The following is a 15,137-nucleotide window of genomic DNA, read 5'->3' on the forward strand; positions in this document are numbered from 1 at the left end:
GCTTCAGCATCCAGTCAGTTTTGACCGGAGCGTCCGGTCAACTTTAGTAGCCGTTGAAATCTGACGAACAGCGTTTGAAGCTGGTGACGCGTGGCGTCCATCGGGTGACCGGACGCTGAGGGCCAGCGTCCGGTCGGTATGACCGGAGCGTCTAGTCAGAGCGTGTTTTGCCCAGTGAAGGGGTACAACGGCTCTATTTGATGGGGGCTCTATTTATAGCCCCATGGCCGGCTCAAGGGATACTTCTTGCACATTTTCATTGACATAGCATCCTTGTGAGCTTAGCTAAAGCCCTCCCACTCATCTCCATCATTGATCCATCATCATTGTGAGATTGGGAGAGAATCCAAGTGCATTGCTTGAGTGATTGCATCTAGAGGCACTTGGTATTCGTGTTGCGCTGTGGATTTCGCTTGTTTCTCTTGGTGGTTGCCACCACCTAGACGGTTGGAGCAGCGGTGGAGGATCGGCACGAGTTGGTGATTGTTCGTGGCCGTCTCCGGTGATTGTAAGGGGAGTTGTACCTTCCCCGGCGGAGTGCCGAAAGGTAACTCTAGTAAATTGCTCATGTCATTGAGTTACCTCACTTGTGGGTCGGTTCTTGCGGTGTCCAATCGTGTGGACGAGGTTTGTGAAACACCTCTTAGTCGCCGAACCACCAAGTGTTGGTCGACACAACAGGGACGTAGCGTGTTGGCAAGCACGTGAACCTTGGGAGAAAATCGATTGTCTCTCTTCTTTGGCATTCTCCCGGTGATTGGCTATATATTCATCTTGTGATTGGTTCATCCCCTACACGTCGGTATAATCACTCTACTCACTCATTTACATTCTTGCAAACTAGTTGATACAAGCTCTTTAGTGTAATTAGAATTGAGAGCTTGCTTTATTATTTACATTCATCTAGTTGAGCTCTTTAGAGTAGCAAGGTTGAGAGCTCTTAGTGAGTAATTACATAGCAAGTTTGTGTGCCTAAGTATTCATTGCAACTAGAATTGTTGGATAGGTGGCTTGCAACCCTTGTAGAGCTAGAGCAAGTTTGCATTACGCTATTTGTCATACTAATCAAATTGCTCTAGTTGATTTGTAGATTTTTAAATAGGCTATTCACCCCCCCTCCTCTAGCCATATTAGGACCTTTCACTGGGCACTCTCCCACAACGGCGCGCGGGCCTTCAACCAAGGGTGCCGCCAAGGCCTCCACCGCCTTCATCTCCACTTCCTAGGCTGGTAGCCCCACCATGATCACATCAGCGTCGGTAGTCCCAGGGGCTCCGGCCTCTACCATCATGGCCTCGGTGGTCCCAGGGGCTCCGGCCTCCGCCATCGTGGCCTCGGTGGTCCTGGGGGCTCTGGCCTCCGCCATCGTGGCCTCGGTGGTCCTAGGGGCTCCGGCCTCCGCCATCGTGGCCTCGGTGGTCCTAGGGGCTCTGGCCTCCGCCATCATGGCCTCGGTGGTCTCGGGGGCTCTGGCCTCCACCATTGCAGCCTCGATGGTTATGAGGGCCTCGGTGCTCGCTGCAACAGCCTTGATGGTCCCAGACGCCGTAGTCTCCGTCACCCCGGCCTGTGAAACCCCGGGGACCTCGGTCCTGGTGGTCTCGGCGGCCAAGGGAACCTCGGCCGCATCCGACCCACGAGCCTCGCCATTGTAGGGCGGAGGCGCTACCTCCCCTTCCTATGTCGAGGCCACCTCGACAGCCCCTCCTAGAGTGGCTGGCTCCTTCGGGTCGGCCCTCGCTGACGCCGCGCCACGATGCAGGGTGACTTGCGCCTCTGCCACCCAGTGGGCGGTGGAGCTGGGGTTAACCTTGAGCGCTTTAAGGGGCGCCAAGGTAGGCACCTCCGTAGGCCACTTCCGGCTAAGGACAAGACGATCACAAGGTCAGTACAAGACAAAAGAACGAACGAAAGTCACTGCGATCCCACCAAAAATACACCTACCTTGAGCGGGGTGGCAACCGCTTCGCCACGGCAACCCTCATCCGCAAAGGCGGTGGCGGCGACAGAGGCATCGCCTCCGTGTCCATCAGCGCCGGTTGGTCCTCAATGGACCCCGGTGCCCCCTCGGTCCTCTATGGGGGCAGTTGCGTTGCCTCCACCGCCACTTGTTCCACCACCGCCGCTGAGCCCACCGGGCTGATGGCGCGTTTGCCCAACGCCCACACCTCGGGCGTGTCAGCCTCGGCCCCGGAGCGGGCAATTGTCGACCCCGGGTCCACTCCTCCTCCTCCTCCCAAGAGTGCCGGGCTGCTTGCCAATGCCCCGGGCACCACCTCCACTACGTCAGGGAGATGGTCCAAGGAACCTCGCCCCACCTCGCCCTTGTCATCCCCGTCCGAGGCCTCCATCAACAGCGATGGCGATGGGGATTCCTCCAATGGGAGACCATCCTTCCTTTATTGATGGCGGCGCTTGTCTAGCTCCTCGCGCACGAGGATCTTCTTCATGCGCTTCACTGCCTTGGCGTCTTTCCGTTTTTTCTGCACATCGGCGTGTGCCTGGTTGATCGCCCACCGCCTCGCGTCCTCAGGAACGGGCGGCAGAGAGGAGCGCACGTCCCTCATCCCCTGCAGGAATGGCGAACGCGCATAAGGAAATAAGAAGTAAGAAGAAATGGGGGAGACTCGGGGGCTACAGTGGCGCACAACTCACCAACGAGAGGAACCCCTGCGACGGTCGCATCACGATGGGGGTCAAGTTGCCGCCCCTCAGCTTTGCCTCTACCATCTCCCCCACCCGACGAAGAATTTCCTCATCGAAAGGGGCAGAGGAGGACATCTGGATGCCCTCAATGGGCTCACCCAGCCTCATCTCGAACAGCCGCCGTCGCCGAGCCATTAGCGGCAGCACCCTCTAGCAGTGGAAGGCAGCCACGACCATAGCCGCGGTAAGGCCATGGCCCTATAGCCTCTCCAGCCCCTCTAGAAGCGGCTACAGCTTGGGCTGGTCATCCCTCGGGACGTAGTGTAGGGGGGAAGTCCTTTGTCGTCGTTGCGAAGGTAGAACCAGCTCGTGTACCATCGGTGATTGGATGACGCGAGCTAGGCTGGGATATAGAGGTGCTGGCGGTCCTGGTGCACTTGGAGAGTGCAGCCACCGGGCCCTCATCGCTTTCCTCGTGCCCGACATGCCCATCGGCTTAGTGGTGTGCCCCGCCCAGAAGAGATGGAGCCACAACTCCCAATGGGGAGCAATCCCTAAGTACCCCTCATAGACGGCAATAAAGATGGCCACCTGTGTGATGGAGTTGGGGTTGAAGTTGTGGAGCTCCACGCCATAGTAGTGTGGGAGCGCCTGCATGAACCGATCCGCCTGGACGCCGAGGCCGCGCTCGTGAAAGGAGACGAAGCTCATGACGTAGCCATCGTGAGGCCTCAGCTCTGGCTCGCTGTACGGAGCGATCCACTCTGGCCTATTGGGGTCTATCACCGGACGAAGGAGTCCGCCGTCGATGAGCGACTCAAGCGTCTCCACAATAACATCAGAAGGATCCCAGGGGTCCGCCTCGATGACAACGATGTCGCCAACCATGAGTGCGGTGGAGGGATCAGATGCGGTGATGAGTTTTCTCTCTCTCACACACTCTCTCGCTCTTTCTCGCTTTCTCCCTGGCTCGCTCTTCTCCCTTCTTCTTCCTGGCACCCGCTGCTCTAGCGATGGCTCGATGGAGGCAGAGCTAACACAGGCAAGGTAAGGTGAGGAGGGGTAAGACTCTTTGAGTATTTATGCAGGGTGAAGGCGAAACGGATAGGCGATGAAATCGGGGAAGTTTCCCCTTGATCCGGCATGGTTATCCACGATCTGATTTTACCGCCCACGCGCCCACTTCTTTCTCATTAATTATGGGAACAGTTACATCCCATCCGCCACGTCACGCTCGGCCACTATGGCAGCAAGCATCGTTTCGCCTCCCTAGGAAACCACCTCAAAAGGCACGCCACCCGTTGCTGAGCCGATGGGGAAGATATTCCCCCACCCTATTCCTTTCAGATGAAGAAACCGGGCTCCGAGCCTGTTATAGTCCAGGGGTTCAAAGGTTGGGCCCCTAGGGGTTTCGACAGCCACCCTAGGACAACAGAGTTAGGGACAACCGTGGGTGAGCCTATACGGGGCTGAGGCCCAAGCAAGCGAAACGCTTGGGACACCCTAAAGTTGTGTCCAAGACCGGCAAGGAGGTCTTCGAATGGGATCCCACCGTAGGGAGGCACCGAGCCACTAATGCCCAGCGAACAGCCCTCGGCACCCACTAGAGAAACCCTCCGGTACTTTTGGAGTGCGTCTCTGGACCGCTAGCCGTCCCCTAGCGAACGGGGCACGGGCCTCCACTTAGACTTACCTGATAACAGCTCACTGGAAGTGCCAACGCTCGTGCCCACCGAGGGTAGCCTAGCACATTCCACCCCTCCTTCTGAGTAAAAAGAAAGCATGAGGGCTGTACAAAAAAGCTAGGGGAACCCCCAACAGACCTCTTGCCCCGTGCAGAGGCTAGGAGGCTCTTCCTGCAACCTTATCGAGACCCTATGACCCAGGCTCGCGCCCAAAGGGGCCTCGGCAAACAAACCCTCACGCGCGAGGGGCGTACAAAGAAGCCAGGGGAACTCCCAACGGCCCTCTTACTCTGTGCAGAGGCTAGGGGGCTCTTCCTGCAACTTTGCCGAGACCTAGCGGCCTAGGCTCGCACCCGAATGGGCTTGGCAAACAACCCCTCTGTACGAACGAAAAGGATATGTGAGGGTCGAACAAAAAAGCCAGGGGACCCCTGACTGCCCTCTCACTCCGGGTGGAGGCTCGAGGGCTCCTCCTACACCCAAGACAAAGACAAACAACCTAAGCCCACGCTAGAAGTATCGTTACGAATACGACAAAGGGCATCGAGCCCGTTACGGTCTAGGGGTTTGAAGGCTGGCCCCCCTGAGGTTTCGATAGCCGCCCTAGGGCAACAGAGTCAGGGACGACTTTGGGCGAGCCTACGAATGGCTGAGGCTCGAGCGAACAGTCGCTCAGGGTGTCCCAAGTCGTGTTCGAGACTGGCAGGGAGGTCATCAAATGGGATCCCACCGTAGGGAGGCACCGAGCCACCGAGGCCTAGTGAACGGCCTTGGCACCCACTAGAGAAACCCCCTAGTACTCTTGGAGTGCGTCTCTGGACCGCTAGCCATCCCCTAGCGAACGGGGCACGGGCCTCCACTCGGACCTACCCGATAATAGCACACTGGAAGTGCCAATGCTCGTGCCCACCGAGGGTAGCCTGGCACATTCCACCCCTCCTTCCGAGCAAAAAGGAAGCGTGAGGGTCGTACAAAAAGTCAGGGGAACCCCTGACGGACCTTTTGCTCCGTGTGGAGGCTAGGGGGCTCTTCCTGCAACCTTGCTGAGACCCCCGTGACCCAAACTCGCACTTATGGGCTCGGCAAATACGATAAAAACTCCTCACTCAAACACGAAAACAAAAAAAAACCCTAGAGGAGTAACTCCACTCCTCCAGGGCCTCGGGGGCTACACCCGACGGGTGCGCTCGCGTGCACCCACCGAAACCTCAAGAAACAAAACATAATCCCTATGGGAGCGACTGCAAGCCAAGTCTCGATAAACCCTCAGGGAGAGTGCACTCACTCCCCCTGAGGCTCAGGGGCTACTGTCGGGTACCATAAAATGGGGTACCCCGAGCATACACCAAAAGGGGCACTTAAATTCCATCAACGACAAAGTTAGAGGGTAAGCCATGGGCTCATCACTAGCCTCGTTCGAGCCCACCCGGCTCTCTGCCTCGCCTCAGGCCTCTCATGGGAGGTCTCGGTGTCCTGACGCGATCTCTGCCTCGTGCAAGGCCTCTCACGGAAGGCCTCAGTAAGGAGCCCAATCTCCGTCTTGCGCGAGGCCTTATTCTCCGTATCGCTCGTGGCCGGCTTGTCCATAGCCCGTCGCCCCCGCCTCGACCGGTCTTCCCAATAGCATGTCATGTCCCATTAATACGTCAACCACTCCCGCAATCTCAGCCGGACGATGGCTCGACATCACGGAGTGGCCGACGGGACATAAGGCCGCATCAGCACCATACCGGCTGAGACAGGGCATGGTGGGGATTATCGACCACTGTATTCTGACGATGTGCCCATGATCAGTGCCCGCACTACACTGTGCCCCGCGATCCCCGCCTCGAAAACAACACGACATGGGCAGCCTGGCCCGGGTCATCATCGCCTCCGAACTAGCACACCAGATCAACCGCTCTCTCCGGGCCTCGGCACTCTGCACCAGGGTCTCGGCTATCTCAGGATTCGTGTCTGCCGAGACCCCCCACTACGGTGTGGCCTCAGCACCGACCGAGCCTTGGCCTCGCGCACAGTCAATCCACAATGACCCGCACGCTGACCGCCACACCCGCTCCAAGGCAGCCCCGGAGCTCCCTTGACGCACAGGATCGGATGTGACCAGCACTTCGCCCCAGTGCTCAAAGGACGGACCACTCCGATGACTATGCCGCCACAGGAACAGGCTATAGGGCTCGGACACGCCGCCTCTGTTTGCACGACGTCGTATAGTTAGCACATGTACTGCCCTTGTCCTCCCTTCAAACTATAAAAGGAAAGGACTTGGGCTATTTCTGGGGAGACAGGTTCTCACAAGGCGAAACACTCTGTAACACTCGTACTTCCTTGCTGCTTGAGAGCAACGTCTCAAGCAGCCCGCATCACTCCCCGCCGAGATCTGGGACTGGCTCCCTCTCTCACCTAGCTTGTAACCCCCTGCTATAAGCACTTCGGTGCAAGGAATACAAGATTAATCTCCCAGACTAGACGTAGGGCTTGAATTGCCCGAACCAGTATAAACCTTGTGTCTCTTTGCATCACCATCTGGAATTGGGAACACGTTGGACAAATTCACTAGTTGGTTGAGGACCCCCCGGTCCAAAACACCGACAAGTTCCTACCCAAAATCCTAAAAAGTGCTATAGTACCCATCACATCGAATCTTGCGATACGTGCATGGAGCATTAAATGTAGACGAAAAAAACTAATTGCATAGTTTGGTTGAAAATTGCGAGACAAACGTTTTGAGCCTAATTAGTTCATGATTGAACACTATTTGTCAAATAAAAACGAAAGTGCTACAGTAGCCCAAATTCTAACTTTGGGCCAACTAAACACGCGCTGTATTTGTTCCTTTGCGGCCTTGATTCAAGTTGCTTTGGAGAAAAAGTGGGATACAATTTCTCAATCGTCTCATTTGATTACAGAGTTAGGGCCTGTTTAGTTTCCAAAAATTTTTGCGCAGTACCCATCACATCGAATCTTGCGGCACATGCATGGAGTACTAAATGTAGACGAAAAAAAATTAATTACATAGTTGGGTGAGAAATCGCGAGACAAAACTTTCGAACCTAATTAGTTTATAATTAGACACTAATTACCAAATACAAACGAAAAGTGCTACAGTAATCGAAACCCAAAATTTTTTGCATCTAAACACGCCCTTACATATGGACAACAGAAATGCTACAACATCAATCAAAACCATTCAATTGGAGCACGTTTTTGCAGTATTTTGGATAACCACGAGTACTATCATCGTGGCTCAATTCTTCATGTACCTTGCTGAGCTCTACACCGAGCGACGGCAGCCAATGCTGGCCAAATGGGTGCTCACCAGGAGGATAACAATCATGGATCTTGAGTAAGGATAGCAACGGGGATGTACCTGTTGGGTATTATCGAAACGTTCTCTTCCCCGCTACGGAGAATTCATTCCGTCCCCGTCCCCATTAACTGTCTTGGGTATAGATTCTTGCCCACCCCCGTACCCGTCGGGTATCAGTCGGGTAACAGATACCTGATGGGTACTGCATACCCGATAAACAAGGACACTTGGGTCGCAGCTTTACAATCGGAGACATTTTTTCTTCACCCGGGTATAAGTGTCGGAGTCTCAGAGATACCGAGGAGAAAGAGCGAGGTCGCGAGGAGGACGAGCAAAGGTGACAGAGAGACCGAACTGAGGAAGCGAGGGGCACGAGCGCTCGTGAGGCAGGCATGCTTGTGCTACTGACGGAGATGGTGAAGAAAAATTGAACTAGGATTCCTAGAACACACAAACTATATATATGATTGTTTAGATTTGGGCCAAAATACCTATGTTGAGCTTCTTTGGGCCTAATACTCGCATGACAGCTCAACTAGTCGGGTTACCCAACGGGTAACGGGGACGGGTAAACAGGGAACGTTCCCATACCCGCTATACCCGTTGGGGATGGATTCTTGCCTATTTAGATGCCCGTGGGTAAAGATATGATCCCATCCCCATCCCTTAATGGATCAAATACCCATCGGGTATCAGGTATTGGGGCCCCGTTGCCATCTTTAATCTTGAGGCAGCTGATCTAGATGGCAACCCACAACTTGTGTAAGTGCATAACTTATAACTCATCTCAGCACCCATCTTCCATATTAAGGCTTGTTTGGTTCGTCTAGTAGCTACTAAATTTAGTAGTTTTTAGTTAATTTAGTAATTTTTTAATCAAATACTATGACTAAAAGCTATTCAAAGGGCTTTAGTCCTCTCTAGTAACTCTGAAATTACTAAAAGTGACTAAACCATTTAGTAACTACTAAAATTTAGTAGCTCGAACCAAACACCCTTTAGTCATTTTTTTCTCTGAAGTGTAGGTATAATGATGCTGATATCTGGAAGTTGATGTGTACAGTGCTGCTGAATTTGTGCTTTACAAGCTAAAAGAGCTGGGTAAGATCAGCCAAGAGGAGATATCTTGTTTTGTCGAGGAGTTCAACAACCTGGATGTTGACCAGTCGGGCACACTCTCGACTTACGACCTTAATCTAGCACAAACCAGCCAGTGACTGATGTGCATATCTACTTGAGTCTGTCTATTATATAACTATGTGTTTTATATAGTTTTAATATATGAATTTTTTTATTATAGAATTAAGATTCAATAGTCTTCATCCTTTTTCTACTTCTAGCCTTGTTCTATCTTTTGACAATCATAAATTAAAGATCATAAAAAATAATTTTTTTATGCAAGAATAAAAAGGCAAATAGGGCGGGTCCTCCGGCCGCGCACGCGTATAGAACAGGCGGTCCTCTTCGTACAGATCACATTTCCTCTCCCACGCTCATGCACAGACATACAGGCATGCAGTAGCCAGCAGCAAGCAAATGTGCAGACAATGACAGACGGTGCAAGAGGCCGAGAAAACAGTTGAGAAGAGAGAGAGGAAAAAAATCCATATATTTTTTTATTAAAATATATATGTACTGTATAGCATTTCTATATGTGATTTTGCTGATTGAATGGTTTTGGTTGATGTTGTAGCATTTCTGTTGTCCATATGTAACTTTGGGCGTGTTTAGTTGCCCAATTTTTGAAATTTAGGCTACTGTAGCATTTTTATTTTTATTTGGCAAATAGTGTTCAATCGTGGACTAATTAGGCTCAAAACGTTCGTTTCGCAATTTCCAACCAAACTGTGCAATTAGTTTTTTTTCGTCTACATTTAATGCTACATGCATGTATCGCAAGATTCGATGTAATAAATACTATAACACTTTTTTGAATTTTAAGGTGGGAACTAAGCACGCGCTCTGTAATCAAATGAGACGATTGAGAAATTGTATCCCATTTTTTTCCAAAGCAACTTGGGCTTGTTTAGATTGCAAATTTTTACAATCTGGACACTGTAACACGTTTTGTTTATATTTGACAAACTTTGTCCGATCATGGACTAACTAGGCTCAAAAGATTCATCTCGTGATTTACAACCAAACTGTATAATTAGTTATTTTTTTTACCTACATTTAATGCTCCATATATACGTCCAAAAATTGATGTGATGAAGAAAAAATAAAAAAACTTATAATTTTGAGGCAATCTAAACAAGCCCTTGAATCTAAGGCTGTAAACGAACAAATACCTGCTGGAAGTTTATCCGAGCTTGCACACAGAGACAGCATAGCTGCATATTTATGAAGTTGGGCTCAGTTTAGTTTGCAAAATATTTTGCAAAATTTTTCACATTTTTCGTCATATCGAATCTTTGGACGTATGCATGAAGCATTAAATATAAATAAAAAATAATACTAATTACACAGTTTAGACGAAATTCACGAGATGAATCTTTTAAGCCTAATTAGACTATGATTGAATACTATTTATCAAATAACAACGAAAATGCTACAGTATCCATTTTGCCAAAAATTTTGGAACTAAACTGGGCCTCGGTTTAGCTCGGAGAGTACTAGCGTCAGCCCATCGGACAATAACCCCCGGTCGATACTATTTTCACCTACTTTTCCCGCCCACAGTAACAACGCCCTGGAGCTTCCCGCCCACCGTAACCCACGCGGCAAGTAGCGTGCGCGTGCAGACGGCGCAGGCTGTCCCATCGCGTAAGGCCCACTCATCCACGTCGCATGCAATGGCTTTTAAGGAATTAAAAAGGTTGCCGTGTCGAAGGTTCCGCGTCATGCGTAGTGCCGCGTTAGGTCACGTTTAGTTCGCCAGTATCGGCGCCGCCAAATATACGGTAGCGTTTTGTTTTTATTAGATACTAATTGTCTAATCGTTGACTATTTAGATTTAAAACGTTTGTCTCGTAAAGTACAACCAAACTGTACAATTAATTTTTGATTTCGTCAACATTTAGTACTCTATGCATATACCACAAGTTTAATATGACGAGAAATCTTCTTTTTGCATAATGTCAAAGTTGAAAATTTGGTGGAACTAAACATGCCCTTAGTGTCGCGTCTAGATCCGCAGGGCGATAGCTTCAGTCATGTCATCTGCGTCTTGATAATCGTCACATCATCTCTCTCGTCGTGCTATTATGACATGACACATGTGTTTCGTCACGCTAGAAAAATAAACATAATAAAAGTGTTAGATTTGAAAAAAAAATAGTATTAGATTTAAAATTAGTTTATAAAAAATATTAAAAATAAAAAAAATCTCAACAGGCAGGGAATATGGGCTTTAGCCTAGCTTTGTAATGGGCCCTATACTCGGGCCCAAAACTACGGGTAAAATAGGAAGAACGGATTGGGCTGCCCTGTCTTAGTTGAAAACTTGACTTCTTGTTTTTTTTAACATTTCAACTTGAGGTCTCGTTGGATACAGGGGTTTCTAAATCTCTGACCCCGTTTCACCAAAAAAAAAAAATATATATCTGATCCCGTGAATTCAAAGGAATATAACGTCATGTTTGTTTGTTTTATAAACCGTACTTTTTCAGTCAACGAACAATATTTTTCTCTCACAACAAATCAGTCAACAATACTTTTAGCCATGGCTTATCAGGCAAATGAACAGGACATAAACCATTTCATGTACTAAAATTTGCCATATGTTTCTGGTCGTGGTGGCGGGTCTCTCGCAAAGGGATCGACGAGGAGCTAAGGAAGGGCATGGGCTCCATGACGCTCCTTATCGGCTGGCTACTGTGGAAGGAGAGAAATTCATGGACGTTCAACAACGAACGTAGTGGACCAGGTGAGGTCGTCAATCGGATCGTAGCGGAGGCAAACTTGTGAGTTTTAGCAGGGTACAGGCACCTATGCGCTCTGTTGCCGCTTATTAGAGCAAACACGTCGCAAATAGAAACAATGTAATAGATAAGCAAATATTCTGGCTCACTATCGTCTAGGTTCCGACTGTCTAGGTTCCGTCCTTCCTCCGTAATCCATGGATTACCGAGGAGTGTTGTAACCATGACACTCTGCTTCAATTTAATGAAACAGGTGTCACAAAGGCACGTCCGTGAAAAAAAATTTGCCATATGTTTTGGGTGGTTGCTTTGCTTGCCACATCATGTCTTTGTATTTGAAACTGAAGAAGTGGTTAGCGTTAATGCAGGAGTACATTTCTGTTGCTATTGTCATTGCCCTCGTCTGAAACTTAAGTGTGTGCTCAGGCTGATGCCCGGTCTGCAAGCTCTGTGAAACTTTCACGCTCATGGCAGGAGCAACGCTAGCCACCAGTAATCGTTGCCCTCACCACAGTGCAAGCTGCTCTCCCGTGGACCATGTGATCCTGAGGTTACTAACCTTTCTAACGCAGGGTACACTGCTTTTTATTTCCTGTTCCCGTTACCCCGTGCTCTCTAGGTATACGTCCTCGTTCATCTCCCTATCTATCCACCTTCTCTCTCCTAATTGCATCAACAAGAGTGCACATGTTCAATATCCTATTGTCGAAAATAATTTTTATGAAAGAGTGTATCTATTCAATATCCTTTTTTTTTAAAGCGCCACCTTGGGCGCGGCCTTCCTGGAGGCCAGCGTGGGGAGCCAGGGTTCGAACCAAAAATGAAACTTGTGTGGAGAAAATCTCCTCTAAAAGTGCTCATATCCAACAACACAATTTAGTGGCACCTTAAATTATTCTCCTTGTACCTCTTTAGAAGTAGGAAGTTGCGGTTTAGTGCGGCTGCTGTTTGGGAAAAATGATCTAGGGTGAATCTATGTTCAGGGAATTAAGGTGAACCCTATATGAGAAAATGTGAGATTTAATTTTAGATGTATTCTTGGAGATGTGAGATTTCATTTTAGATAGATTATTGGGGATGCTATGAGGGCAACCATGATGTGGTGGAAAACTACTCCCTCCATTCATCAAGTAATAAATCGTTTTGGATTTTTTATCCACATAGTTTTTGCTACGAACCTAGATACATATTATATCTACGTACGTAGTAAAAGCTATGTATTTAGAAAAACGAGAATGACTTATATTTTGGAAAGGAGGGAGTAGATAATAAGCGCTTTAACATGGTTGTAAGTTGTAATTTGTAAACACCATGGAGCCAGTAAATAGCAAATATCAGGAAATAGCTTTATGAGTTATGGCTTTATATATAGTAAATAATAAATTAATTAATTCTCTCTCTGACCTGCCCATGGCCTTAGCATACTTCTAGTATGTATGTAGTATTTTACTCCCTTTGTCAAAAAAAAAACGCAATTCTAATTTTAAACATGGACACGATGTGCGTCCAGATTGAGAGCTAGAATTGTGTTTTTCTTTTTTGGACGGAGAGAGTATTTTTTTTCAACGCGAGGTGAAACCCCAGTTCCATTTCAGAAAAAACAGAAATACAATAGTCTGATTGAGCAGAAAGACCAGAGACAGCTAGAACCAGACCACTAGGGAACCTATACTCTGACGCAGAGCAGCAGGACCACTAGACGAAGAGGATTACACATGACAAAAAAAAAGCAGATCAGACGAAAGTAAACGAAATTCCAGCTGCTCATAACAGACGAGCGCAAAAAAGACTGTCATCCAGAACAGATTTCATGCAAAGATCTTGGCGATTGCAAACATCTTGCTTCAGGGATGCGAAGTATCGTCCTCCTGATGCTCTTCATTCTTCAGACGCTTCATCCTTCCTCCAGCCGCGCTCTGTGAAATGAAGATCTCGGTTGCCACCTTGAGCATAGTGTTGGCGCCATCTATGAGCATCTCCCTGTCCATCTCCGGGAACAGACTTGTCCAAAACCTCATTAGGGCCCCAGCAAGACAGATGATCTCAATTGGGTTTCTAATAATCTTCCCATCAAAACAAGCTCTGTTGCGTGCTTTCCAGATTGCCCAACAGATGGCCGAAACACCCCAGAGGTGAAATTTCTTGCCATGAGGCAACCATCAATCACACCAAGCCCAGCACTGATTTAGTGACATAGGGATATTATCAGCCCCAATACAAATTGCAACCGTTAGAAATCATGGTGTATCTTTCTGTAACCATAGATCCGGTGTAAGCTTCCTCGCCTTTGCGTAGTTGCACCGTAGCAGGGTAGACGCCGGTACCGTGGGGTTGTTGGCGTCGTGGTGACGATGCAGTGGACCGGTGGTGACGCTGCAAGGGCGATGGCGGTGCGGTGGGACATCCCGTCGCTGGCAGCACTCCTTTAGATCGGATTAGGTTTCTCTGTAGTGGGATTGCGATGGCTCCGGTCAACCTCGGTAGTCGAGCCCAGTTTCCCACTCCTCTATTTATAGTGTTGTGTGACAGGGGCTCATCAACCATATTAGGGTTGGGCGCCCCCGATCAGGGCGCAGATCCAAGGGCCCAATAGGCCGTTTGGCCTATTGGTGGAGATCAACTAACATTCTCTCCCTTGATCTCATTACTATCTTTCAATTTCATATCATTTACTTTTGTTTATTCCATTACAGATTAGCGCATAGAGCATGTCTCATCGTCACGGTCCATTGCCGATAGATTTGACAGCTACAACACACTACTCTGTTCTGAAATAGATACTTATCTTTGAGCCTTCTTTTGTTCAGGAATTTTAGGCTTTTCCTTAAACACATGCTAGCTACACATTGGGTGGTAAGCCTTTTGTAAGCGGATCTGCGAGCATTTTTTCTGTACTTATATGCTCAAGACTTATGACTTGATCCCGGACTTTATCTTTCACAACACAATACTCTGTTAATGTGTTTGGCAGCACTACTTGACTTATGTTGTGAGCATACTGTACTACCGGATTATTACCGCAGTATAACTTAAGTGGTCTATAGATGTCGTCAACCACCTTCAAACCGGGTATAAACTTCTTTAGCTAGTTCACCTGTCCCGTTGCCTCATAACACGCTACAAACCCGACATACATTGTGGATGATGTAGTGACGGTTTGCTTTGAGTTTTTCCATGAAATAGCTCCCCCTGCGAGAGTGAATTCATATCCAGACATGAATTTTCTATCATCTCCCGCATAATCAGAATCTAAATATACCACTATATGGAGTGAATCAGATCTTCTATACGTCATCATGAGGCCTTTCGTTCCATGCAAATAACGCAAGACTTTCTTTACTAATTTCTAGTGTTCTGTTCCAGAATTGCTCTGGAATCTGCCAAGTAACCCGGTAACAAATGCCAAGTCAGGACGCGTACATACTTGAGCATATTGCAAGCTTCCGACAACTGAAGCACATGGAACCGTTTTCATTTGATCGATCTCATATTGGTTCCTGGGGCATTGAAAATCTCCATATCTGTCGCCCTTAACTATAGGGGCAGGTGAGGGACTACATTTGTGCATACATAATTTCTTTAAGATCTTTTTTATGTATGCCTTTTGTGACAGTCCTTATACCCATTTACTTC

This window comes from Miscanthus floridulus, chromosome 8, assembly GCF_019320115.1.
Source record: "Miscanthus floridulus cultivar M001 chromosome 8, ASM1932011v1, whole genome shotgun sequence".
Classification (NCBI taxonomy): Eukaryota; Viridiplantae; Streptophyta; class Magnoliopsida; order Poales; family Poaceae; genus Miscanthus; species Miscanthus floridulus.